The sequence below is a fragment of the Suncus etruscus genome, chromosome 14 (assembly GCF_024139225.1).
Source record: "Suncus etruscus isolate mSunEtr1 chromosome 14, mSunEtr1.pri.cur, whole genome shotgun sequence".
NCBI classification, from domain to species: Eukaryota; Metazoa; Chordata; class Mammalia; order Eulipotyphla; family Soricidae; genus Suncus; species Suncus etruscus.
The window spans coordinates 80,406,472-80,433,195 of NC_064861.1; the positions used below are offsets into that span (position 1 = coordinate 80,406,472).

The 26,724-nt window shown below is 49.7% G+C and overlaps 1 pseudogene; it reads right to left on the reverse strand.

Moving 5' to 3' along the window:
• Positions 1–5,486: 5,486 nt before the first annotated feature.
• Positions 5,487–22,036, reverse strand: LOC126028475 (intelectin-1a-like; annotated as a pseudogene).
• Positions 22,037–26,724: the final 4,688 nt, after the last annotated feature.

Below are 26,724 nucleotides of genomic sequence, written 5' to 3' on the forward strand. Positions count from 1 at the left end.
AATCTTCTTTCTGAGGGACACACTGTAACTCCTTTCTGCAGCATGAACTATCACAGTGATTTTCACTAATTTCACCCAATTTGAAAACCTGGCGGTGCTCTGTGGATCGAACTCAAGGCCTCACATATATTTCTGAGCCACATCTGGGCCCTGGCATATTTTGGCCAATAATCACGGGTCTGCTGTAGTCCTCATTGTTGGGGATGGGGTACAGGACAGAGCCTGCATCATGTTCTCAGGGCTCTAGGAGATGCGGAGGTGGGGGAAGCATGGGCGTCCTGCTTAGTGGAGCATGGGCCCTGCTGCGTCAAAGGAGCGCCCCCTGGTGGGCCAAGGGAGCAAGTGACGGCAGGTTCGGTGTGAGCTGGAGGGAATGACCCCAGTGCTGGACAAAGCGCAGGCATGCAAGGAGGCCTCTGTTCCTGCTTGCTTGCTGCTGGCTGCTTTGCTCTTGTCAGTATTGCAAAGTTGCTTCTTCGACCTCTTGCTGCCAGCTCAACCTGTTTTCTTGGCTCTGCTGTGGAGATGGCTCCCGATTCCCAGTGCAGGGAGTCGTCATGCCCTCCACGTGCACTCACTATCCTGGCCGTTGTTCCCATCCTGAAGCTACCCAGAAGCCAGAATCAAGGGAATGTGGAATCTCATGGGGCCTTGGCATCACAGTTGGCCTTTCTGGTCTTAAGGGTGCCATTTGTCTTCTTTTTTTTTTTTTTTTTGGTTTTTGGGCCACACCCAGCGGTGCTCAGGGGTTACTCCTGGCTGTCTGCTCAGAAATAGCTCCTGGCAGGCACGGGGGACCATATGGGACACCGGGATTCGAACCAACCACCTTTGGTCCTGGATCCGCTGCTTGCAAGGCAAACGCCGCTGTGCTATCTCTCCGGGCCCTCCATTTGTCTTCTTAAGTGGCCACCTAATCAATCTGACCACAGGACCCTCACACTTGCTGACCCCTTTGATTCACTACCTGTACTGCAGCCATGGAATTCAGGCTCAAATGCTTTACTCCCACCGCACAAACCAGCTAGGCTTGCGAATGGAAGAGATGGAACCGAGAGGGAGTGAAGTGGGATCTTTAGAGAGGAGGGGAGAGGGATTAGAGCAGAAGGGGGGGAAATGGGGGAAGGGAGAGGAGAGGATAAGAGAGGGGAGGGAGAGAGGTCTGGCAGGAGTAGGGGACATCCTGTGTACAGGAGAGTACGGGAGGGAACCCCAACCCTCCTGATGAAGGTCTGGGTATTGCCAGCAGAAAGTGAAGGCCACAGGAGACACCATCTTCTCTTGACCTGGGACTCTTGGCCAAAGCCCCTCCCAGCTGCCTGTCAGCCTCACTCTGTGCCCAGTGGCCTGTCCCCGTGGCTCACTCCTTCCTACCTGCCAGGCAGTGTTACAGGCCTTTGCCTTGCCCTCTGTCACGTGTCTGCCCCAGACCTGCAGACCCAGACCTGGACACCCCAGCCACCCCCTTCTACTGCAGCACTGGGTCACCAGTGCCCCCTAATGGGCACCGAGAGTGGCGCAGTGTCTGGGGCTGGTTGCTGCCTCCCAAATGGTCCTTGGGGCCAGAAGTAACCCAGTGTCTTGGAGCTGTAGTACAGCGGGCAGAGCGCTTGCCTTGCTCGAGGTCGACTCGGGGCGGCCCATATGGTTCCTGAGCACCTCCAGGAGTAATTCCTGAGTGCAGAGCCAGGAGTAACTAGTCCCTGAGCATAGCCAGGTGTGGGACCCCCACATCCCAAAAGTAAGGAGCCTTCTGCAGGACTCTGCTCTTCTCTGAAGCCATCAGGGGGCGCACGCAGATGGGTTCCAGAGGTTTTCAGCCTTTCTTTACGTTTATTAAATGCTGCACTTGGTTATGCTCAGGGGTTACTCTTGGTTCTTCATTCAGGGGTCACTCGTAGGGGGGTTTGGGGAAGCATATGGAGTGTTGGGGATGAGACTTGGTTCAGCTACGTGCAAGGCCAACCCCACTTCAACCTTCCTATAACTAGCAGGGCTGTGGACAGTAGTCGAAGACCGTTTTTCTAGGTGGCTCCTGGTCGGTATATGACCTGATAATGGTCTCTCCTGGCATAAGGTGCCCCCACCGATGCACTCTCAGAAGAAGAATCTTGCCTAAGGCTGTCAGGTACCAACCAGGGCATGTTGGGTCTGCCAAAGAGTTGGGTTCCTTGGGATCCCCATCCTGGGTTTCCAGAGAGTTTGTTCAGCATCCCTTGGGTCAGGGCAGTAGCCTTGCCCTCAAGCTCAAGCACCACCATGGCATTTTATTTTTGCTGAATTCAGGAAAGATTCTGTTTGTTTTGAGACTCTACCCAGCAGCACTCATACTCTTGGCTCTGAGCCTAGAAATTACTCCTGGCAGGCTCAGAGGACCAATGGGATGCTGGGGATTGAATCAGGGTTGGCCACATGGAAGGCAAATTGCCCTACCTGAAGTACTATCATTTCAGCTCCCATGGAAAGGTCTTATTTCAGGGAAGGAAAGGAAGGCAGGGAAGCTCCCAGTTATTCCAGTTATGTAAGTGGTCTCCTGAAATAGGAGCCCAGAGAAAGCAGGAAACTTTCTTTTTTCTGCCCTCCCTTTTTTAGGGGGGTCACACCCAGAGGCGCTCAGGGGTTACTCCTGGCTCTGCACTCAGAAATCGCTCCTGGCAGGTTTGGGGGAACCTTATGGGATGCCGGAATTTGAACCGGGGTTCGTCCTGTGTTGGCCACATGACAGGCAAAATGCTTTAGAGATATGCTATTGCTCCAGCCCCGACTTTCCACATTTTTTTGGGGGGGTCACACCCAGCATCACTCGGGTTACTCCTGGCTCTACGCTCAGAAATCACTCCTGGCAGGCTTGGGGGGCCATATGGGATGCTGGGATTCAAACCACCATCCTTCTGCACGCAAGGCAAATGCCCTACCTCCATGCTATCTCTCCGGCCCCCTTTTCCACATTTTTTTTTTTTGGTTTTTGAGCCACACCCAGCAGTACTCAGGGGTTACTCCTGGCTGTCTGCTCAGAAATAGCTCCTGGCAGGCACGGGGGACCATATGGGACACTGGGATTCGAACCAACCACCTTTGGTCCTGGATCGGCTGCTTGCAAGGCAAACGCCGCTGTGCTATCTCTCTGGGCCCCCCTTTCCACATTTTTTTTTTTTTGGTTTTTGGGCCACACCCGGCAGTGCTCAGGGGTTACTCCTGGTATCTGCTCAGAAATAGCTCCTGGTAGGCACAGGGGACCATATGGGACACCGGGATTCGAACCAACCACCTTTGGTCCTGGATCGGCAGCTTGCAAGGCAAACGCCGCTGTACTATCTCTCCGGGTCCCCCTTTCCACATTTTTAACAAAGGAGGGGATGAGCATTTTTCTTCGAGTTGAGAGCCAGTGGGCAGTGAAGCTGTTGGGATGCAGAGATGATGCTCTTCTGAGGTCCTGTCATCTGATGGTTCAGCCATCAGTCTTCCAGGCACCCCTTGGCCCACGCTGGTGAAATTTGTACCAAGAATTCTTTTTCCTATTCTCATTCTGCCTGTCTCCTTTTTCCCTATCATTGTGCCTGCTAAGGATCAGTGAGAGGGATAAAACTGCTGGTTCCTGCTAAAAGTGACTGAAGGGTCTGGCCTCAGGTGGATCCCTCTGAGGAAGTTAGACAGAATGTCCCGCCTAGACTATGTGACTATATCCTGTCTAGTGTGTATGACTTAGGGATTTTAAACAAAAACAAGCTTATTAAAGTGTTTGAGAGATATGATAAAATCTTTAATACGTGGATAAGAAATGGAAAGACTCTTGGGGCTAGAGCAGTGGTGTGGAGCGGTTAGGTGTCTGACTTGCCAGCGCTAGCCTAGGATGGACCGCAGTTCAATCCCCTAGATTCCAAATGGTGCTCCAAGCCAGGAGCGATTTCTGAGTGCATAGCCAGGAGTAACCCCTGAGCATCACTGGATGTGGCCCCCCAAAAACAAAAATGAAAACAAAAAGAAATGGAAAGAATCTTGATTTTGGGTCCCCGAAGGCCCCAAGAGCCCACTTATTGACAATGTCATTTAAAAAACCCACATATTGGGGCCAGAAAGATAGCACAGCGGTAGGGCATCTGCCTTGCATGTAGCCCATCCAGTGCAGAAGGTGGTTTGAATCCCGGGATCCCATATAGTCCCCGTACCTGCCAGGAGCAATTTCTGAGTGCAGAGACAGGAGTAACCCCTGAGCGCTGCCAAGTGTGACCCAACCTCCCCAATACCAAAAGAAAAAACTCATATCATTCTTTGTATTTATCCCATTCTTATTTTTTTGTTTCTATGTTTTGGGCTACAACCATTGATACTCAGGGGTAACACCTGGCTCTGCTCAGGAATTACAGAAAGGGTAGGCTCCGAGCTGCAGAAATCTATTTTTTGGGACCATATATAGGATGTCAGGGACCAAACCTGGGTCAGCTGAATGCAAGGCAAATGCCCTACCTATACTATCTCTTCTCCACCAGCCACAACTTTAAGTCTGAAGTCCATGTAAAGTGTTAGGATATCAGCATGGGCAGCATCGATCCTCATGTAAGTTTGGGCATATGTGGGGGTTCCCTCGGTTCTTGGTTCTATCTTTGCCCTGTCCTTAAGAGGTCACCATTGCAGTCCCCATGCTCAGGCCACCTCTAGCCAGCTAGGTTCTCTTTCCTAGGTTGCACCTCGTCTGGATTCAGTGCTTAGACTCTAGGGGGATTCCACCTCCTGATTGCTGCCTCCAATCTCTCCATTAGAGGTGGCCAAAATCATATGGCAGGTGAAGCTGATCTCATCATCTTGGCGAAGGATACTGAGGTGGAGGGGCGGATCTCAGCCCAGCTATACTGACTGGGCTCAGTAGCACTTCAAGGACAGACTTTGCTTTTCCATCCAGGGCTCTGTCCTCTTCCTCTGTCCAGTGCTGTGCTGTGACATGGCAAGAGGGGTGAATAAGAACAAAATCTTTCCCCCTCCCCTGAACTTTTTTTTTTTTTTTTAAATTGGGAAGTTTTTTTCTTTCTTGGGCCACATTTGGTAATGCTCAGGGGTTATTCCTGGCTATGTGCTCAGAAATCACTCCTGGCTTGGGAAACCATTTAGGATGTCAGTGGATCAAACTATGGTTCATGCTAGGTTAGCCACACGCAAGGCAAATGCCCTACCACAACTTGTGCCACCACTCCAGCCCCTCCCCCTTGAACTCTAACAAGAGGAGCCCATATTAGAGTGTTTTGGGATCCCAGAGATGTGATTCCAACTCAGAATGACAGAGAAAAAAATCACCAGAATGATGTCATTTAAATGTATCCCTTAAGGGTTTTGTTAAATGTAAGAAGGCAAAGAAATCCAGAAACACAAATTTGTGCAATATAGTTTTTGTTTTGTTTTGGGGCTCACTTGGCAATACTCAGGGCTGATTTTTGACTGCACTCAGGGATCACTCCTGGACTGGCCAAAGGGATCATATGGGGTGCTGAGTTGAACCTGGGTTGAACTGTCTCAGGATGTGGCTCAGGCACTGCTTCTCCAGCTCATCGGTAGAACAGAAGCACGGCTGCCTCTATGATCTCTCGGCTGCTGCTATACCCAGTGTGAGTCCCGTATCCATGCCAGTCAAAGCCAGAGAAGTCCCCACACTGCCAGGGGTCGCTTTCTGGGAAGTAGCCACCTCCTCCGATGCAGTGCTGGAAGCAGAAGGGCCCAGTGAGCTTTTGCTGCCAAATAGCGGTCCAGTGTGCTTGCACCTCCCAGCCACATTCTATAGTTGTTGTTGTTTTTTGGGGGGCACATCAGGCAGCACTCAGGGATTACTCCTGGCTCTGAGTTCAAAAATTACCCTAGTAGGCTCAGGGGACCGTATGGGATGCTGAAGATGGAAACCAGGTCTGTCACATTCTAAGTAAACACCTTACCAATTGTGCTACCATGTCCTAACATGTCCTACCATGTCCCTCCCTCCCCCCATTAAAACTCTCTTCCTCAAGGACCTCTGAAGTCAGGCTCTTCCAGACTTCTTCCTGCCTCCTTCACTTCCCCTCAGAGTCCTCTTTCACCTCTCCTCCCTTCCCAGGCCAGCCCCTAAATACTGCTCTCAAGGGCACTAGCTATATCTCCCCTGTTGAGACTCCCCTCCCAGATTTCAGGAGCTCTCAGCCTCCTCCTGTGACCACGGTGTCTGCATGCTTCGGGTTGAAGCCCCTGCAGGGACCTTTATCCCACACCCCCGGGTCCTGAGAACACACAGTTCTGGAATCCATCCTAGCAAAAGCAAGGGAGCCCTGTGTTCATGTCCCTGCCCTGCGCTTTCCTTAACATACCTTGTCACTTTCAGATAGCAGCTGGTCTTCCAGAACTATCTGATGTCCCCACCATTGCTCATGTCCTAGAGTGACCCATTTGTCACTTGGACCTGATCCACATCCCTTCTCACCACTTGCTGCATCCCCAACATATCCCTTTATGCACTGACATTTCTGTTCCTCATCTGAGCTTTCAGAGGACCATCCTGGTGCGGTGTGAGCTCTTGTTTTGTGTGTTTTGGGGAGTCTTGCATGGTGTGTGAAGGTCCCACTCATGAATAGTGGGACAAACAGGAGCCATTGAGGAAGCGTTTAGGAAAAAGAACCTCACACACATCTAAACACACGGGTATACACACAGACACAGGCACAGACACACAGTCTACCTGCACAGGCTTTTTTCCCCTCCTCCCAGACTCACAAATTCTGTGTTACACCCCGTGACTCTCATCCCGGCACACAGAGCATTGGCTGCTTTCTCGTTATTGAACACCCGGAACTGGATGAACCCGGCCTGAAACTCCTCTGGAAAGAAGAACAGGGAAAAATTAAGTTTCAAGTTTTCAGGGTAGGGCTCATTGTACAGTAGGGAGTGTTTGCCTTGTACGAGGCCAGTGCTTCTCAAGTAGTGGGGTGCGTTCCCCCCCCCCCCGGGGGGGCAAGGCTTTGTAAAGGGGGGGCATGTTTGACCTCAGCAAACACTGTCATAACAAGCTAAGCCCCGTGTTTATGTCTCTGGAGCTGAGAGTTGCTGTGTCCTGTTTCAAACCCTGCTTCGAAAAGCTATACATTGCTAAACGTGCTCATTGTAGCAATCCAGACATCACCTCTGATTTAAGAATCAGCTCAAATTATTTTATAGATTTTTGTTTTGCAGGTTAAAGTTTTTTTTCTAATAAAGACAATATTTACAGTCGCGTGGGGGTGCAAAAAATATTTTCTTCTTCCTAGGGGCATGACAGAAAAATAATTGAAAAAAATCCAGGCTAACCTGGATTTGATCCCCGGCATCCCATAAGGTCCCTCGGACCTGCCAGGGGTGATTTCTGAGCTCAAAGCCAGGAGTAACTCCTGAGCACTGCCGATTGTGGCCCAAGTCACCAAAACAAAAACATTTTTTAAGAATAAGTTTAATGGGCCCGGAGAGATAGCACAGCGGCGTTTGCCTTGCAAGCAGCCGATCCAGGACCAAAGGTGGTTGGTTCGAATCCCGGTGTCCCATATGGTCCCCTGTGCCTGCCAGGAGCTATTTCTGAACAGACAGCCAGGAGTAACCCCTGAGCACTGCCGGGTGTGGCCCAAAAACCAAAAAAAAAAAAAAAAAAAAAAAAAAAAAAAAAAAAAAGAATAAGTTTAAAAGGTTTTAAAATTGAAGCTAGAGTTATAGTACATGGGTTAGGCATTTGCCTGGATTTGAGCTGAAAGATGAGGTGTACAGATGCAGAACTACTCCATACTGCAGAAGAGATTGGAAAAGAACTTTAAAGCAAATGATCAGACAATGGAAAAAATACTCAAGGAATGTGAACAGATGAAAATAGAAGTCTTTGATAAATTCAACAGATACCCTAATTAGAAGTTAGGGTGTCCCTGTGCAGCTGCAGGCTTGTGAGGGTGTCCCCTGATGTGATATGGCTTACAGAGATCTCTCTATCTGGGACAGGGGACAATTGGGCCCATGGTGATACTTGTCTGCCTGAGTCTACAGAGACACTGGCCCTACAATGTGAGCATAATTTTTAGCTCCTCCTACCAAATAAGCCTGGATTCTCTTCTGCTATGAAGATCCTATTAACCTAATGTAATCCTTACCTCAACACCATTTTTTAAATTTTTTTTTGGTTTTTAGGTCACACCCAGCATCACTCAGGGGTTACTCCTGGCTCTATGCTCAGAAATCGCCCCTGGCAGGCATGGGGGACCATATGGGATGCCAGGATTCTGCATGAAAGGCAAATGCCTTACCTCCATTGCTATCTCTCTGGCCCCATTCTCAACACTATTTTACCTACGATTTCTTTTGAGATGTTAATCCCACCTGGATGATCAGAACTGCCCACACTGAGATGGGGCAGGCTATTTTAAATAAAGAATAAAAATGTCTGGCTGAGTCCCAACCCTTACTTCCCCCCATCTTCCCATGTAGGTGCAGCTAAAGACATGAAGCTCACCACATAGAGTGATAAGTGCAGTTAGAGAAATAACTACACTGAAAACTATCATAACAATGGGAATGAATGAGGGAAAAAGAAAGCCTGTCTCGAGTACAGGTGTGGGTGGGGTGGGGAGTAGGTAGATCTGGGAAATTGGTGGTGGGAATCCTGCACTGGTGAAGGGGGGTGTTCTTTACATGACTGTAATCATACAACTACAATTATATTTGTAATCACGGTGTTTAAATAAAAATAATTAAAAAAATATCTGGCTGGAGGGGAGGCAAAAGAAATAGCAGCAAAAGGCAGAGAGAGAGAGAGGGGCAGCAGAAAGCTTAGCAGAAAAAGTTTATGTGAGGAAAATCATATGGTGGACAGGGATATGGAATAGAGAGCTGCTGACTCCAGTGTATATCTTAACTACTTGTGAATTTTTTCTCCACCATTACCCTGCTTCTTCAGACCTGTCTGACAGTCAGGGGTCTCAAACTTGCTGCCCACAAGTTGTTGCAGCCCTCCGTACAACATTTTGTGGCCTACGGCCGGCCTTCAAGTATCGCAGTATTCGCAATTATTCGCTTGCCGAATAAAAATCACATATTTGAAGGCTGGCTGTGGGCAACAACTCTACTAGGGGATAGAGGGGCTATGCCGGGAGAGGACTCACTCAACATGTGGATCTTTATATAGTTTATATATTTATTTGGTTTTTGGGTCACACCCAGAGGCACTCAGGTGTTAATCCTGGCTCTGCACTCAGAAATCGCTCCTGGCAGGCTTGGGAGCCCATATGGGATGCCGGGATTCAAACCACTGTTAGACTGCATGCAAGGCAAATGCCCTACCACTGTGCTATCTCTCTCTATGTGTATATATATATATATATATATATATATGTATATATATATGTATATATTTTTTGATTTTGGGTCACACCTGGCAGCGCTCAGGGGTTACTCCTGGCTCTATGCTCAGAAATCGCTCCTGGCAAGTTCGGGGGACCATATGGGATGCTGGGATTCGAACCACTGACCTTCTGTACTCAAGGCAAACGCCTTACCTCTATGCTATCTCTCCGGCCCCTATTTTAAATTTTTATCAACAACCTAATTCCATAAAATACGCATGATAAAGAAGGGACAGAAGGCAGAGCAAACTCAGAGAAGAAATGACCACATTGGGGCCGGGCAGTGGCGCTAAAGGTAAGGTGCCTGCCTTGCCTGCGCTAGCCTTGGACGGACACGGTTCGATCCCCCGGTGTCCCATATGGTCCCCCAAGCCAGGAGCAACTTCTGAGCGCATAGCCAGGAGTAACCCCTGAGTGTTACTGGGTGTGGCCCAAAAACAAAAACAAAAACAAAAAAAGAAATGACCACATTGATGTTCTGCTCTGCTTGCCCCTGCGCAATGGGTCTATGCTTGAATTGGTTTGAAAATACTCACGTTGACCCCAGGGGGAGTAGTAAGCGGCAGTTTTTTTTGGCATCTCCATAGTCATAGTCCACAGGAATGACAGGACCGTTGTCATTCCAACAAGTGCCAAGGCCATACTGCACAGGGTATTTCTGCAAGAGCCAATGGAGGGTGCGTGAGTGCAGCATCCACCCTGAGTTCGGATCTGGAGAGGTGGGTCCTGAGGTGGGGCTCAGCCTTTTTCCTCCCCACTCCAAGGCTCCCTTGGCCTGGCTCAAATCTCCTGAGAGAGCTGCAGGGAGGTCACAGCGACCCAGGGTACAGACCCACGTCATGCCTGGAGTGGCCCAGACAGAGACCAGCTGCTTTTCACCCCATTGAGGACTCTTATGGCTCCGCAGGTGCCTCCACTCTGCAGCTTGAATACCTGGTAGAGGCCAAAGAGATTTTTCCCGAGTCTCCGGAAGAAGTGAGAGAAGGTGTAATACCGCAGCAGCGAGCTGTTTCTCCAGGAGTCCATCGGAGTCAGATTAGGTACATGCCAGATGCCAAGGTCCTCAGCCTGGATGTTGTAGTAGCCAGGGTTCTGCAAGACATCCCAGAGCTTGATAGCACCATGCCATGCCTGCTTCCATAGTCTCAAGGAACCAGAAAATCAAGCATGACCCAGGAGGAATGAGGGGAGGAGCACCTGAGGTCCTGCTGTTCACACTGCTCCACCCTGGGCCTACCTTGACTTCCAGGAGCTCAGCCAACCCACTGCGCCATGGCACAGATCAGGCCAGTGGTGCCCACCTTGTAGTCATCACTGGTAGCCGCCTCAGCAGACCCAAAGGTGTTGTAATTGGCCCAGTTATTGTCCCCAGACGGGTTATCAACTCGGTTTCCCTGCTGGCTGGACCAGCGGTCCCCCACTGTGCACTTTCCGGCCAGGTGATTTTCGTGCACACTGGCCACCAGGGTCCAGCCGCCGCCGTTCGTGGTCATGTCACAGAAGGTCTGGTAGATGACCCCATTCTCTGTGCGGAGCAGATATAGCCCATCTGCAAGGAACAAACCCAGATGCCCCAGCTCAGACCTCTGTCACTAGATCCAGAATATGCAAGCTGGGAAGACCCAGCATGGCTGGTGGCACCTTGTCTCTCTAATGAGCTCCTGGGGTCAACTCTGAGTGGACACAGGTCCCTCACCCCCATTCCCACTCCTGTTGCAAAGACCATGCAGAGCAGATGTCACTGGTGTCTCCTGGTTCAATGACCCTGAAAGTCATTGATTCCAGTGACTGAGTCCCCAAATGCATAGGGGTATGTTCGCTATCACTGGGGGTGCCCCAAAGTGTCATTTACCCATGAACCCCTCCCAGTTCGGCTGAGCAAGAGCAGATGGGCTGCCTGGCTCTCCCCACATCCATGGGGTCTCCTGGCCCAGAGAGTCACAGGACTGGGTTGGGCTCATACATACCCGCTGAGCTTGGGTGATCTTTTTGGATTTCTCTGCAGCTCCGAGGCAGGTTGCTGAGGAATGAGGCACAGCCCTGGCTGATCTCAGGCATCTCCAGAGACGGGGCTCCTGCTGTGAAAACAGAGTTATTCTCCTCCAAGGGTGAGACACTCTGTCCTCCACAGCTCCCAGTCCTGTCTGTCACCTGCACTTGCTCTGAGACTGGGTTTCCGTTCTCTTGGGCTGTGTGACCCCATCTATAGCAGGCACCACTGACTGAACAGTTTGTCCCCTAAATCTTGAGGATTTCACTCTGTGAGGATGGTGTCAAGGGGTCTCCCTGGACCTGTCCTGACCCCAAGATGCCCTGGCTCTGAACTGAGGCTCCAGGAGTAGCAGTGATGGGAAGTGATCTGGTCCCCCCACATCCCTCATTGCTGAACTCTCAGCCCCTCAGAAACACACAATCGGGAAGGACCCCATACTCCCTGACCATTCTGAATCCTCGAAACCAGAGTGACCCCCAAGCCAGGCTCATGTTCTTGTCACTTTTCTATGCATCAGGTTGGTTCCCCTTGCAGGATTGGAACCTAAGCTAACCTGCCCAGACTCACCTGCGCCCCCGGTGGCCAGGGAGCGGAAAAGCAGGCAGGAGCAGAGGAACAAGGTCAGCTAAGGGGACAGGACACACAGGGTCACCAGCAGGTCTGTTCTCTCCTTCCTCCCTCACACCTTCCTCCATACATCAAAAGGATGCAGTTTTCTGGGGCTTTTGAAACTTCGGGGGCTCCCGTCCCTTCACACCTATACATAACCCTCCTTCCTCTGACCCACACCACACCTGAGATGCCATGTTTGGCACTGCACCCGGATCATGTTGAACCTGATGCACAGATACCCTCCTCTCTCCCACTGATATTGGAGCTCAGAGTCCCTGCTGAAGAACCCCAGACTCCCTTCTCCTGCTGAGGTGCTTCTGCAGGGCTGTGCTTGCCTTTATGGGTGCAGCTCCCACCCCTGCAGTTTGTGCCCCTCCCTGTAATGGGCTTTACTTGGATCAGGTGGGGTGCAGAGCTCCTGGGATGGGAGGAGTCACTTGTCTGCTGGAGGCAGGCTCTGTGGGTTGGGAAGGCAGGATGGGGGCAGTGTCCTTTGGAATCGTCCCCCTCGAAGGCTTTCTCTGATTTCCATCTGTCAGCTGTCACCCTCTGCCCCACCCTCAGCTCTGCAAGTCCTGTTTTGTGCTCTTGCCAACCAGAACCAGCACTTGCAGCCACCATGGTTTATTTATTCACGTTAGATTAGTCCTAAGTCAATATTGACAGTCTAAGCAAGATAGCAAAGTGATAGGGGCTCATGTCTTTCTGGCATGGCTTCACCTAGTATGCTATTACCCCTGTGTTTTATGACTCTCTCTCCTCCTCTGCACACACTCTGGCCTTTCATCTGATTCCATCTCTGATCAATTTCACACACAGTGACACCTACATGATGTGTGTTTTCCATCACAGGACTGTCCTTCCTCACCTCTGCACTTTCTCCAGCTTCCCACATGGCCTCTTCTGATGCCACATTCTGGGTGACAAGGATCCAGGGTGGCACTGGGCAGCTTCCAGGTTCTGGATAGTCTGAGTTCTGTGTCTTCCCTTCCTCTCTTAGAAGTCTCCCTCTCTTAGGAGTCCTTGGTTCCTGGGGCTGCTCTATGTGTGAACACCAGGGCTTCTCCATGCCCACTGACTCCCTTCAGTTGAGGTCCTATGACTTTATGATTTGGGGTCCCTACATCTCTTCTGCTGATTATGTGTTGGACTGGGATGAAGTGTTCTGGGTCTGAAGGCCCCACCCAAGACAGTCAAAAGCCTACCTAAATAGTGTGCATTGCTGGAAGCTGTATCGGCCAAGCCTGAACCCCATTTCCATACACTGTACCCAGAGATGGCTTTATACCACATGGCATCAGCCCACAGGAGACTTCTCACATAATGCCCACAGCCCTGAGCTCCTGGTACCTGACCCCAGGTTGTTGTTCAGGGTCCCTGAACAACTGGCTTTCCACCCCCTATTTTTGCTTCAGGTTGTGGGACACATGTGGTAGTGTTCTAAGTTTACTCCTGGCTCTGTGCTCAGAGATCACTCCTGGAAGGGCTCAGGGAACCATATGGGATGTTTTTTGTTTGTTTTGGCAAGGTTGAAGGCACACTGTTGGCTCTGCACTCAGGAATCACACCTGGTGTTGCTTGGGGAACTATATGAGATGCTAAGGCAGGGGTCTCAAACTCAATTTACCTGGGGGCCACAGGAGGCAAAGTCGGGGTGAGGAAGGGCCACATAAGGGATTTCACAAAAAAAAGTCCTCAAACGTCATTATTAACAGTTTTAATTATTTTTTCTGAACATGAATAGACCATTGAGTGAAGATCATGAACAGTTCTTCTGAACATGGCATCTTTTGCCTATTCCTTGCTGCCAGAGACTTGACAGAGCTTCTTCTCACAAATCTGAACCACATTTGGCTTTAGAGAGAAAGCAGTTGAGACCCTCAATAGGGCTTGAAGATGATCATCATTAAGTCTAGACCTGTACTTTGACTTATTGAAGTTCAAAGTGGAGAATAACTTTTCAGACAAATATGTGCTTCCAAAAAGGCACATGGTGCGCTTGAACATTCGGGAAAGCTCAGGGAAGCTGGGGGGCAATTCTCTCAAAAATTGCCCATGCATGTCTGCTTTTCCACTAATCTCCCTGAACTTGGCTTTGAGATCAGAGTTGCACTGCAGGTCAATGAGGTCCATTTGAAGCACAGGAGGAACATCTTGTACATCAAAGGAAAAGGAGTCCACAAAAATTTGGAAAGTGGCTTTGTGCTTTTTGAAGTCTGCAAATCTGTGATCAAATTCCTTCTCTAGCTTAAAAATAGCATCAACATATTTCTCACCACTGAATGGTATGCCTGCATCCACAAGTTCCTTGCATGCTGGGAAATGGCAAAGGTTTGTCTGAGAGAGCTGGGATTTCTATAACACAAGTTTTGTGGAGAATGCTCTCACGTTGTCATAGGCAGCACTGATAAGCTGCCCCAAGCCTTGTAACATCTTGTTTAATACATTCAGCTTATGTGTGATGTCAACAAGAAAAGCTAAGTCCATGAGCCATTTGTGATCACTCAACTCAGAAACAGCATTCCCATTTTTCTCCATGAAGGCTTTCACTTCTCTCAACTCAAAAAATCTTTTCTGGAGCCAATGTACCTCAGTGAAATAGAGTACATCTCCATATTGTGACTCTATTTCCTCTAAAAAAGCACAGAACCTCCTGTGCTTTAAGCCTCTGGATCTAATTTGGTTGATGCATTTCACAACAACAGACATCACATTGTCACACAGCAGGCATTTACTGCAAAGGGCCTGCTGATGGATAATGCAGTGAAGAGCAATGGCCTTCTCTACACCCTCCTTTTCAAGTTTTTTTTTGAACAAGTGCCACTCAGTCCATTTTTCCTCCCTGTTATCGATGGCACTCCATCGGTTATTATTCCAACAAACCTCTTCCATGGCAAACTTGCATTCTCAATGGCATCACACAGATGCTGAAATATCTCATTAGCAGTGGTCTGGCCATGCATTGGAATTATTTTGAGCATCTCCTCTGTCAATTAAAAATTGCAATCAACACCACGGACATAAATTCTGAGCTGTGCAGTGTCTGTTATATCTGTGCCCTTGTCAAGAGCAACTGAGTATGCATCAAAACATTTGGCTTTTTCACACAGTTGATGATAAATGTCACTTGACATGTCAGAAATGCACTCTGCCACAGTGTTGGCAGAAAGGCTGATTTTGCTAAACTGACCTTTCTTTTCCAGACAGATAATACTTGCAGCCTGTAACATGCATTTTTTTTAACAAACTCTCCTTCTGTGAATGGTTTCCCTGCCTTAGCAATCATCTCACTAACCATGTAACTAGCTTCGACTGATGCAACATTCTCTTTGGTTGCTTTCTTGAAGAAATCTTGTTGCCTCATTAGACATGCTTTAAGACTGGCAACCCGCTTGGCTCTCTCATTTACTTGATATTTTGCACATTCCTCAGCATGTTTAGTTGAATAATGGCGTTTCAAGTTGTATTCTTTGTGCACTGCGACTTTCTCTGAGCAAATAAGACATGTGGGGATGCCCCTGTGCTCAACAAAGAAATACTGCGTCTCCCACTTTTCCTGAAATTGTCTGTGCTCGTCATCAATCTTTCTCTTCACTGCAGGCTTTGATGAAGTCATGATGAAGGTATGACAAAATCTAATTCTGTAATAAACTTCTCTCCTCTCCCTTAGGCCTCCGATAATGCAAGGGACAGCGGGGAGGAGCAGCAGAAATGACGTCTGCGCTAGGCGCAAAGTATTTGCGATTATTCGCTTACTGAATATTTGCAATAAAAAATCGCATTAGTAAGAAAAAACATCGCAAAAAATCGCATTAAACATTTGCATACCCCGAACGGAACTGCTTGGGGTATGCGAATGTTTAATGCGATTTTTTTCTTACTAATGCGATTTTTTCTTTTTTTTTTTGTTATTTTTGGGCCACACCTGGCATTGCTCAGGGGTTACTCCTGGCTGTCTGCTCAGAAATAGCTCCTGGCAGACATGGAGGACCATATGGGACACCGGGATTCGAACCAACCACCTTTGGTTCTGGATAGGCTGCTTGCAAGGCAAACACCGCTGTGTTATCTCTCCGGGCCCACTAATGCGATTTTTATTGCGATTATTCGGTAAGCAAATAATCGCGAATAATGATATTTGAAGGCCGGCTGTGGGCCACAAAATGTTGTATGGAGGGCCGCAAATGGCCCGCGGGCTGCGAATTTGAGACCCCTGTGCTAAGGAGTGAAGCCAGGTTGTCTGCATGCAAGGCAAGTGTCCTCCCCACTGTGCAGTCTTTCTGGCCCTTCTTCATTGACTTCCTTATTTATTTAACAGAATAACTGTGGGCCCCAGTGTCTGATGGAACATCAAGATGCTCAGGGATTCATCACCACCACCTCGGGGAGACAGTTGTGGGGTTCCCAAGCAAAGGAGCTGGGTGCACAGGCCCTTGTCATGTGTCCCTTCCTGGACAGTGTTTAGTCCTGCACTTCCCAGAGTCACCATGGTGTGGCGCCACCATGGACTTGGGCTATCCAGCCACCATCTCCTTTCTCCTTCCTATGTTAGGCAGCTTCAGGAGGGCAGCCACAGTCAGCTAGTCCTCCCTGTGACCTCCAGCCCATATCAAGGTATTAGAAAGCAACCCCTCATACACATTCCAGGGGATTCCTCCCTCTCTGAGATGGAGCTGTGATCAGGGGTTTGGGCAACAACTTATCTGTAGGAGAGATTCATGCTATGCACCAGAATAGGCACATGTAGCATCAACCTGAACCAGTGGCCTCCAGGGACATACATAGTACAGCGCCTCATCCTTCAGCCTCCTGGCTCCACTCTTAGACCACACTGGAGTCCTCAGCGTCAGTGATAATATCCAGGCAGGACTTGGCTCTCCCTAACCTTCCGGAACCCTAGTTATTGTAGAGGGACAGTGTGCTGCTTCTACTTCATTTTTCATTTACTTTGGGGGGGGGGTTCCCAGGCTAAGCTCAGGGGCCCACTTCCAGCAACAATTAGCCAACTAAGTCCGATGATTTATGCTCAGGCCAGAGGATGGGGAATACTGGGGTCTAGTAGTGTTGGGGACTCAGAGACACCTGCTCAACAGTCTCTAGGGTTCCCTGCAATTCTCAGGGGGTACACATAGTCCAGGGACTGAACCTGGGTTCCATGCATGCAAAACCAAAGCCCTGCCTTGTGCTCTGGGCCTCCTCAGGCATTTCTGTAGGGATTTGCTCACTTGCTGCCTCCTCCCAGGAGGGCTGGTCCCAGACACCAGGCAGGGTTCTGCAGGAAGACCAGCTGAGCAGGCTGCAAAGTCTTGATCTTCTAGAGTTGCTCTGGAAGCCCCTTGGGAGCCTCATTTCCTTGGGTGTCAAGTCGATGACTGATAGCTTCCCCATCCCAGGACAATCCTGGGGAAAAACTCTGGTGCTCTGTAAACTTTGAACACGGCATAAACACGGATGAGATAAAGCTGGTTTCTACAGACCACCTGTTTCTCCAGGCTTGATCTGGGCACCACCCTGTTCAGTTCAATTTACTGAGCGAAATTTTGTGTTTGGGAGAAAGAGACAGAGAGGGAGAGCATGGGTGTGGGGGGCTGGAGTTGGGGAGAACCTCTACACCTCTATAAGTTTGCATGAATGCCTCTCCCCGGGGGGCTGTATTCACCCTCTTGCTTGGTGACTCTGAGCAGCAGTTTCAAGGCTAGGGTATGATGCCCAACAGTTTAGTGTCATTTGGGAAGAGAACTTTCCAACTGAACTTCAGAAATTGTTTCAAAAGACATCCCTAGGATCTAGAGTAAAAGTACAGTGAGGATGTGATAGACCCGGGTTCAAATCTCAGCATCTCATATGTTGCCCTGAGCACTTCCAGGAGTGATCTTTGAACGCAGAACCCGGGAGCAACCTCTGATCATCTCTGGTTTGGCCTAAAAACAACATTCAAAACTATGTTCCTAAATTAATCCCCCCCCTGAAAAATATTTGGCAGCTGGAGCAAAGGCACAGTGGCTAGGTCATTTACCTTGCATGTGGCTGACCCAGGTTTGATTCCCAGCATCTCATATGGTCTCCTGTGCCAGCCAGGAGTGATTCCTGAGTGTTGAGCCAGGAATAACTCCTGAGTACTGCTAGGTGTGGATAAACATTAAAAAAAAAAAAAAGCACAATGGTGACTAGGCATATCTCAAACTGTGGTCATGAAGTTTCTAGAAAGATGCTGAATGTAAAAAAAAAAAAAAGATGCTGAATGTAGGGGCTGGAGCGATAGCACAGCAGTAGAGCATTTGCCTTGCACATGGTTGACCCAGGATTGACCTGGGCTTGATCTCTGGTGTCCCATATGATCCCCCAAGCCAGGAGCGATTTCTGAGTGCAAAGCCAGGAGTAACCCCTGAGTTGACCCCTGAGTTGGGTCTGGCCCAAAACACAAAAAACAAACAAACAAAAAGATGCTGGATGCCCTAATATCCCGTGCACTAGGGATGTAGCTCAGAACCTGAGTAAGTTTTCACATGTGCTAGGATGGGTCTATAGCACTGGGATCACGTCAGGCATGACTGAAAATGAGGACCCTGCTCTGTTTGAAGGGCATGAAGGGTGCCTGTAGATTGTGCTCCAAGCAGTAGGGTGATTTCTCAAAGCGAAACCTAGAGTAACCCTCATCCAGCAATACTACCTGAGGGTGGGGCCAGAGCGATAGCATAGCGGTAAGGTGTTTGCCTGGCACACAACCAACACAGGACGGATTTGAATCTCAGCATGCCATATGGTCCCCTGTACCTGCCAAGAGTGATTTCTGAGCAAAGAGCCAGGAGTAATCCCTAAGCACTGTCCGCTGTGACCCAAAACCCATACTCCCCCAAAACAACAACAACAACAACAAAACTACCTGAGGGTATAAACAGCACACCCAGGGCTGGAGTGATAGCACAGCAGTAGGGCTTTTGTTTTACATGCAACCAACCCTGGACAGACCCCGGTTCGATTCCTGGCATCCCGTATGGTCCCCTGAGTCTACCAGGAACGAGTTTTGAGTGCAGAGCCATGAATAAACCTGGTTGTGACCTAAAACAAAAACAAGAAAATGGGGTCCTTGGGTGTGATTTCTTACTTCAGGTCATGTCAGGGGAGTTCACATTAGCTCAAATACGAAAAGTCTGTGCATGAATAGATGCTATATAAAAAAATTTCAGGGCAGGAGCCAGAGTGGTGGCGCTAGAGGTAAAGCGTTTGCTTTGCAAGTGTTAGCCTAGGACGGACTGTGGTTCGATCCCCAGGCATCCCATATGGTTCCCTGAAGCCAGGAGCAATTTCTGAGCGCATAGCCAGGAGTAAACCCTGAGCATCAAATGGGTATGGCCCAAAAAAACAAACAAAAAAATTTTTTTTGATGTACATGGGTACATCAAGCTAAGTGAAAGAAGCTATATTGAGTATATTTTTGAAAGCTTAGCGGTGTCTGGGGGTGAGTGAGGAGTGAGAAACTGAGTGACTGCTTCTTGGGAGCAGGAGGAGACTAGAGTGGTGTGGACAGCAGCAATATGCCTGTACTTCATGTCTCTGGTTGGGAGGAAGAGAGATGGTGGACTCTGCCTGGAGACTCCATCAGAACTTCATAGCCAGTCAGCACTAGGCTCAGGGGATCAGATTTCTTTAGGCTAAATGCAGCTAGAACACTGACACACGTGTGTGTGTGTGTGTGTGTGTGTGTATGTGTGTGTGTGTGTGTGTGTGTGTGTGAGATGCTTGGGGCTTACTCCTGGCTCTGTACTCAGATCACTCCTAGCAGGCTCAGGGGACCATATGAGATGCCGGGACTTGAACCACAGTCTTTCTGCATGCAAGGCAAATGCCTTACGTCCATGCTATCTCTCCGGCTCCCTTAATTTATATTTAAAAAAATATAAAAATCTTTTTAAAAAGCGTTTTAATTTATATATTTTTTAAAATAAAATCTTAGTGAGATACAGTTACAGAGTTGTTCATGATTGAATTTCAGTCATAAAATTTCTAACATCCGGGGCTGGAGAGATAGCATGGAGGTAAGGCGTTTGCCTTTCATGCAGGAGGTCATCGGTTCGAATCCCGGCGTCCCATATGATCCCCCGTGACTGCCAGGAGCAATTTCTGAGCCTGGAGCCAGGAATAACCCTTGAGCACTTCCGGGTGTGACCCAAAAACCACACACACACACACACACACACACACACACACACACACACACAAATTTCCAACATCCATCCCTCAATCAGTGCACATTTCCACCACCAATGTCCTCAGTTTCTCTCTAGACCTCACCCCACCTACTCTATGGCAAACATCCCTCCCTTTTTCTTTTAGACATGACCACAAGTCTTATTTATTTTATTTTAGTTTGTATTTTTTTTTTTGGGTCACACCCGGCAGCGCTCAGGGGTTACTCCTGGCTCTACACTCAGAAATTGCTCCTGGCAGGCTCGGGGGACCATGTGGGATGCCGGGATTCAAACCAATGACCTTCTGCATGAAAGGCAAATGCCTTACCTCCATGCTATCTCTCCGGCCCCAACCACAAGTCTTTTTACCCTCAATCATTCACTGACAAAAATTTAGTAATCCGATGAACAATCATCATTTTTGTTTTTTTGTGTTTAGGCCACTTTTGGAGGTGTTTAGGATTTACTTCTGGCCCTGCTCCCAAGGCTGCTCCTGGTTGTGCTTGGGGGAATCCTATGGGAGGCCAGGGAACAAACCTAGGTTGGCCATGTGCAGGAAAAGACCCTACCCACGGCAGAAGATGTGAAGCCTGTCAAGGGCTGGACAGTGACAGAAATGTGTGAGAGCCACCTAAACTCCTTCCTACTATCTCTCTTTTTGCCCAGCAGTTTCTGTATAGGGTTTTTCTCAGTCTCCGGATCGCCCAGGTCTTTCAGAAAACAGAGGGGCTCATAGAACCAGGTTCTACATTCCTAACTCCACAAGAAGAAAAACTGAGGTCTCAGCGCAAACTGCAACATGGGTCCCACTGTAACTCCCAAATATTGTCCACTGGAGCAGATTTTCCTGCTAGATGCTGATAGATGAACCATAGTTCTCCCACACCCCCTCCCAAGTTTTCCTTCTCTCCTTCTCTGTGGCTTAAATCACCTCTGTGCCCTCTCTTCCAAGGTTCTCTCCCCAGATCTCACATACAGGGTGGCCCATTTTGTGGCCCTGCTTGTGTCTGTTCCTCTCTTTGGAGCTGCCTCTGACGTCTCCCTGGGATGCTCTAAGTCCCAGCAGGACTGGAGGATGTGCTGGCGGGTACCAGGGAAGAGTGACCTGGCACATGTGTTCAAAATCCCCTTCCTTTCATGCCCCCTGCCCCCTATCTTCTCTCTTTTCCCTCTGGAACTGTTTGTGGCCTGACTGAGAGCTGCTTTATAAGCCTCAAAAAAAAAATTTTTTTTTTTTGGTTTTTGGGCCACACCCGTTTGACGCTCAGGGGTTACTCCTGGCTATGCGCTCAGAAATCGCCCCTGGCCTGGGGGGACCATATGGGACACCGGGGGATTGAACCGAGGTCCGTCCTATGCTAGCGCTTGCAAGGCAGACACCTTACCTCTAGCGCCACCTTCCCGGCCCCATAAGCCTCAAATTTAATGTGCCCCTTCTTCTTGGATAAGTCATGGCAAATGCACACAGGGAAGGGAGGGGGATGAACCACAAAGGAGGCTTCTGCGGTGCAGCTACGTGCCCATTTTATTCCTGTTTGGGTGTGACAACATTGTTGGAGAAGCACTGAGGTAAAAGACAACACACATGTCAGGGATGGAGTCAAGGGCTGGCCAGTGGTCCTGGGGCCCAGGAGGATTCATAAAGACCATCCCATCCTCCATCTTCCATCTTTGCATGTGTCACCGTGGCAAAACTGGCAAATTAATCCAGGAAGGCGGAGAGGCATTCGGGTCCAGCCTGCAGCCCCAAAAGCCCCAGTGGCAGAACAACCCACAGACGTGAGTCTAGGGCGGTGACGATGGGGCTGTTGGGGTAATTGTGAGTTCGCAGAGAAAAACAAGAGAAGGACTGGACGTTTCTGCTCCTTGAAGATGTCCATGTCTGCGCTGCTGAGAATCAGACACGGTCAGGTCCCTCCTGGAAGCCCGATGCAACCCAGTTGCATGGGGCGCTTGCAGGCCAAGCAACGGATCTGTGGAGTCCCTGATGTCCAGGCCGGGCTTTGTTTTCCTTGCAAGGCTGAGTCTGGCCTGGCCGGGGAGTCTTGAGTCGTCTGTGCACCAGGGGCACTGCTCCAGCGCCTGTAGATGAGGAGCCTGGCGCCAGGAGAGCAGGCGATGCACAAGGTAGGGGCTGCCAACCTGGGGGCTGCAAGGAGCAGATCTGTCCGGAGTTCCCGAGAGTCGTTAGGGAGCAGGCGTCTCCTGCAGGGCTTCCAGGTTGTAGACTGTGGGATCCGCCAGGATGCTCTCTCCAGGCTCCCACACTCCCTGGAACCAGCTCCTTTGGCAAGTGGGGTCACAGGATGAATCGGTCACAGCCTCATAGCAGCCTGCTGGCCTGGATACGCAAGCCCTTACGAGATAATCCTGGAGTGGGCACAGCTGGGCTCTGGCAGGGGTGGGAAGTGCGGGGTCCAAGGTCCAAGTTAGCTCTCCTGGGAGGTAGATAGCTGGGCAGGAATAGCGGGGCCAGGGCCTGCGATCTCGGCGATCCGTGGCAACAGGAAGAATGGCAGTGAGCAGGCACTGGGAAAGTTTGCCCAAGTCCATGCTCTCCGTGTCCAATCGGAGGTATCGGGGATGGTTGTGGAAGTGGGGTTCCCGGAGCACACAGGGGAGGCAGGAGCACAGTTCCCGATGCACATTGTAATGTAAGGGATGTAGGACCGAGTACAGGGGCCTAAAACTTCGTCTGGGCCCCGGACACAGCTGCAAGGCCACTGGTTCTGGGTGCTGAGCGTCAGGCACCCACCAAGGTGGCGTTGACTCCACTCTGGGCCTTCTTCCCACGACGACATCTTGTCCACTGGTCCTGGAACCACACCTGTGCGGAGAGCAGGCACAAAATGGACGCTGAGGCAGTAAGCTGGAGCCCTTTGGTATCTTCAGGGCCCTGCAGGGCCCCTTCCTATCCCTGTGGCCAATACATCAGCCAGGGCCCAGGGCCCTGTCTGGAAGCTACAGAGCAGAAGAAAGATGTCGTGACACCATTCTCCTGCCTCATTGGTCTCTCTGGCTGTGTGTAGGGAGGTCCCTAAAGGTCAAAGAAGCCTGTGGGGGAGTATCTGCCTTAGAGGATACAGACTCTAGGGGAGGTTGGAATTGAGAGAATTTGGGGATAGGGGATTCTGTGGAACTAGGTTTGCAGAGCCCAGGGAAAGTTGGAAATCAAGTAAGTTGTGGCCTGCTGGGCTCCGAGTCCACGTGTAGCCCTGCCCAACCACCAGGCCAGTGGACCTGGATGGCCACAGCGGTTGAGCTGGCCCATCTCAGACTTGAGCCTGCTGCAGCACTGGAGCAGTCCAGATAGGAGCACAGCCAAGAGCAGGCTTTGTTTCCATCCTCCTGCTGTGAGGGAGCCTGGTCCAGAGCGTGAGATGTGGGGTGAGGGAGGGGCTTGGTGCAAACCACAGACATTTTGATGTACTTTGTCCCTGAGCAGTTGAGCCCAGAAAGTGGCCTCGCAAGCACTACAGATAAGACCAGCGGCAGCAGTTCTTGGCATCCTTGGAGGAGAATCGCTATCCAGGCAGTGCCAGGAGCTGGCCAGCAGGCTCCAGCTCAGAGGGTGCGGGTGCAGGCAGTATCATTCGCCCTCCCCACAGACCCTGAATGGGCACTCTAAGCCTGAGGTCTCTCTCCCAGGTCTCCCTAGCCCCAGTGCACCCCCGTGAATTTGGCGGCAGAGGGGAGGAAAGAGGGATCGTAAGGGGCCCTGCAGGGACTATCTGAGGACACAAAAGGGCTCCAGTGTGCCTCCATCTGAGGACACAAAAGGGCTCCAGTGTGCCTCCTCAGAGTTCATTTCATTCCTGGTGTGTAGTCTGCTGTCCATTTTGTGCTATTGTGGTTTCAGAACCAGCAGACCAGACATCATCAAGGGAGGAAGGCCCAGAGTGGAGTCCATGCCATGTTGGTGGGTGCCCAGCGCTCAGCTTCCAGAGCCAGTGGTCCTACAGCTGTGTCCAAGGCGTGGATGAGGTTTCACTGCTGCTGTGCTGTCAGGAAGTGGAGGCTTCCATGCTCGTTCCTACATCCCTTACCATGTGCACCAGGAACCTAACTCTTGCCTCCCATCGTGTACTCAGGAACCCTGCTCCCACGACCATCCCCACCACATGGCCACTGCAAGTGAGGACTTGGGCAAACCCCTGCGTGCCCAGTGCTTGCTCAGTGCCATTCTTCAGGCTACCACAAATCTCTGAGGTCACTGGCCCAGGCCCTGCTATCCCTGCCCACTTTGGGCCCAGTTTTCTACCCTCCCCCCCCAGGAGAGCTAACTTGAACCCTGGGCCCCATGCTTCCCACTGGTTAGAGCCCAGTTGAACCCAATCCAGGACTATGAGGTGGGGGCCAGCAACGGTGGCCCCTACATATCCATACCAGTAGGCTGGTATGACACTGTGCCCCCTTGTTAACTAGCCTATTCAAGATTCCCAAGATCTTTGTTCACAACTCCAGCACTGCCCCTCGCTCACCGAGCTCCAGCCGAAGGAGAAGAGGGTAAGGGATGTCTACCATGGCTCGAAAGAGCAGATTGCCCACAGTTGACTAGTGATAAGCCCTGCGGAAGCAGCTGGCTACAAAAGCCCTCGTAAGAGTGTACCCTCTACCGGAGGGGTGAGGAAGCTTCATCCTTACAGGCCTGGTTCTGTGGCACTCTTAGGCCTTATCACAAGTCCACTGAACTTCGGATTCACAAACTTCCCATCCACTCTTGTGCGAGAACTTGCTCAGGACTTTGAAACAAATCTGAGCTTCTAGAGAGCAGCTACTGGTGTTCTGCAGGAGGCAAGTGAGGCCTGTCTGGTTAGCCTTTTGGAAGATACCAACCTGCGTGTTATTCATGCCAAAAGTGTAACAATTATACCAAAGACATTCAGCTAGCACGCCACATACGTGGAGAATGTGCATAAGAACCCATTATGCGGGGCCGGGCGGTGGCGCTAAAGGTAAGGTGCCTGCCTTGCCTGCGCTAGCCTTGGACGGACCACGGTTCGATCCCCCGGTGTCCCATATGGTCCCCTAAGCCAGGAGCAACTTCTGAGCACATAGCCAGGAGTAACCCCTGAGCGTTACCGGGTGTGGCCCAAAAACAAACAAAAAAAACAAACAAACAAGAACCCATTATGGGCGCCAGCGAGGTGGCGCTAGAGGTAAGGTGTCTGCCTTGCAAGCGCTAGCCAAGGAAGGACCGAGGTTTGATTCCCTGGCATCCCATATGGTCCCCCCAAGTCAGGGGCAATTTATGAGCACTTAGACAGGAGTAACCTCTGAGCATCAAATGGGTATGGCCCGAAAAAAACAAAAAGAAAAGAAAATTGAAAAAAAAAAAAGAATCCATTATTATGGAAAACATTTCATTCTTCAAAATAAGAGAAAAACAAAAAAACAAAACACTTCCCTCTTCCTGTCATTGGTAGTTCTGAAAGTTAGATTTTTTTCTCCCCAGAGGGTCAAAATTACCTAAATATATGATTACAAATAAAAAAAATAGGGGACAGAATCAGGTATTGGTGGTTTTTCCATTTTTATTTGTGTGTGAATTTTTAATATAAATGCAGGGCATAAAGCATTAATGGGAAGTCAAAATGTTCCAGTGGACAAGTTTCAGCAGTTCAACTTTATAACAATTATAAATAAACCTGTTATTTTATTCTGGACAATGCCAGCATTTGGATTTTTTTTAACCAGTAAATTTCTTATTAATTGCAAAAAATAAAAAAGATGATTAAATCAGACCAAATTAAGCCTTTGTCAGGGCATCTCCCATGAGCACCTGGCATCTGACTGCATCTAACAGGAAAATCTGCTCCAGTGACGATATTTGGGGGGTGCAGTGGGACACATGTTGCAGTGAGACTTCGGTTGTTCTTGTGGAGTTAGAAATGTAAGACCTGGTTCCATGAAACTCTCATGGGATCCAGTGCTGCCCTGAGAGGAGTCTGGCTGGTAGCAGAGTGATTTGGCATGTGGAAACCCAAACAACAGGCTGGAATTGGCCCAGAATCCATTCAGGAAAATACTCCCCTTGTGTGATCAGAGACCATACCCACAACAGCTGCCTCTATTTCTCTTTGGGTTTTGGGATGCTTAGGGTTTACTTCTGGCAGGACTTAGGGAACTCTGGGGTTTTAGGGATGGCTGGGTGCAAGGTCAGCACCCTCCTTGCTCTACCACCATTCTAATCCTTTTTTTTTTATTTTCCACAATGTGTCACTTAACTCTTCTGTGTGGGTTATATTGAGAGAAGCCACAACCAGGCTTCGCTTTTCCATCCGGGCTCTGTCCTCTTCTGTCCAGTGCTGTGCCATGACATGGCAAGGCAGGCGAACAAGAACAAAATCTTTGCCTCTCTCATCCCATAAACTCTAACAAGAGGGGCCCATAGTAGAGTGTTTTGGGATCCCAGAGATGTGATTCCAACTCAGAATGCCAGAGAAAAGTTCACCAGAACAATGTCATTTAAATATATCCTTTAAAGGTTTTGCTAAATGTAACAAGACAAAAAAATCCAGAAACACAAATTCATGCGATTTATTTTTGTGTTGTTTTGGGACCACAC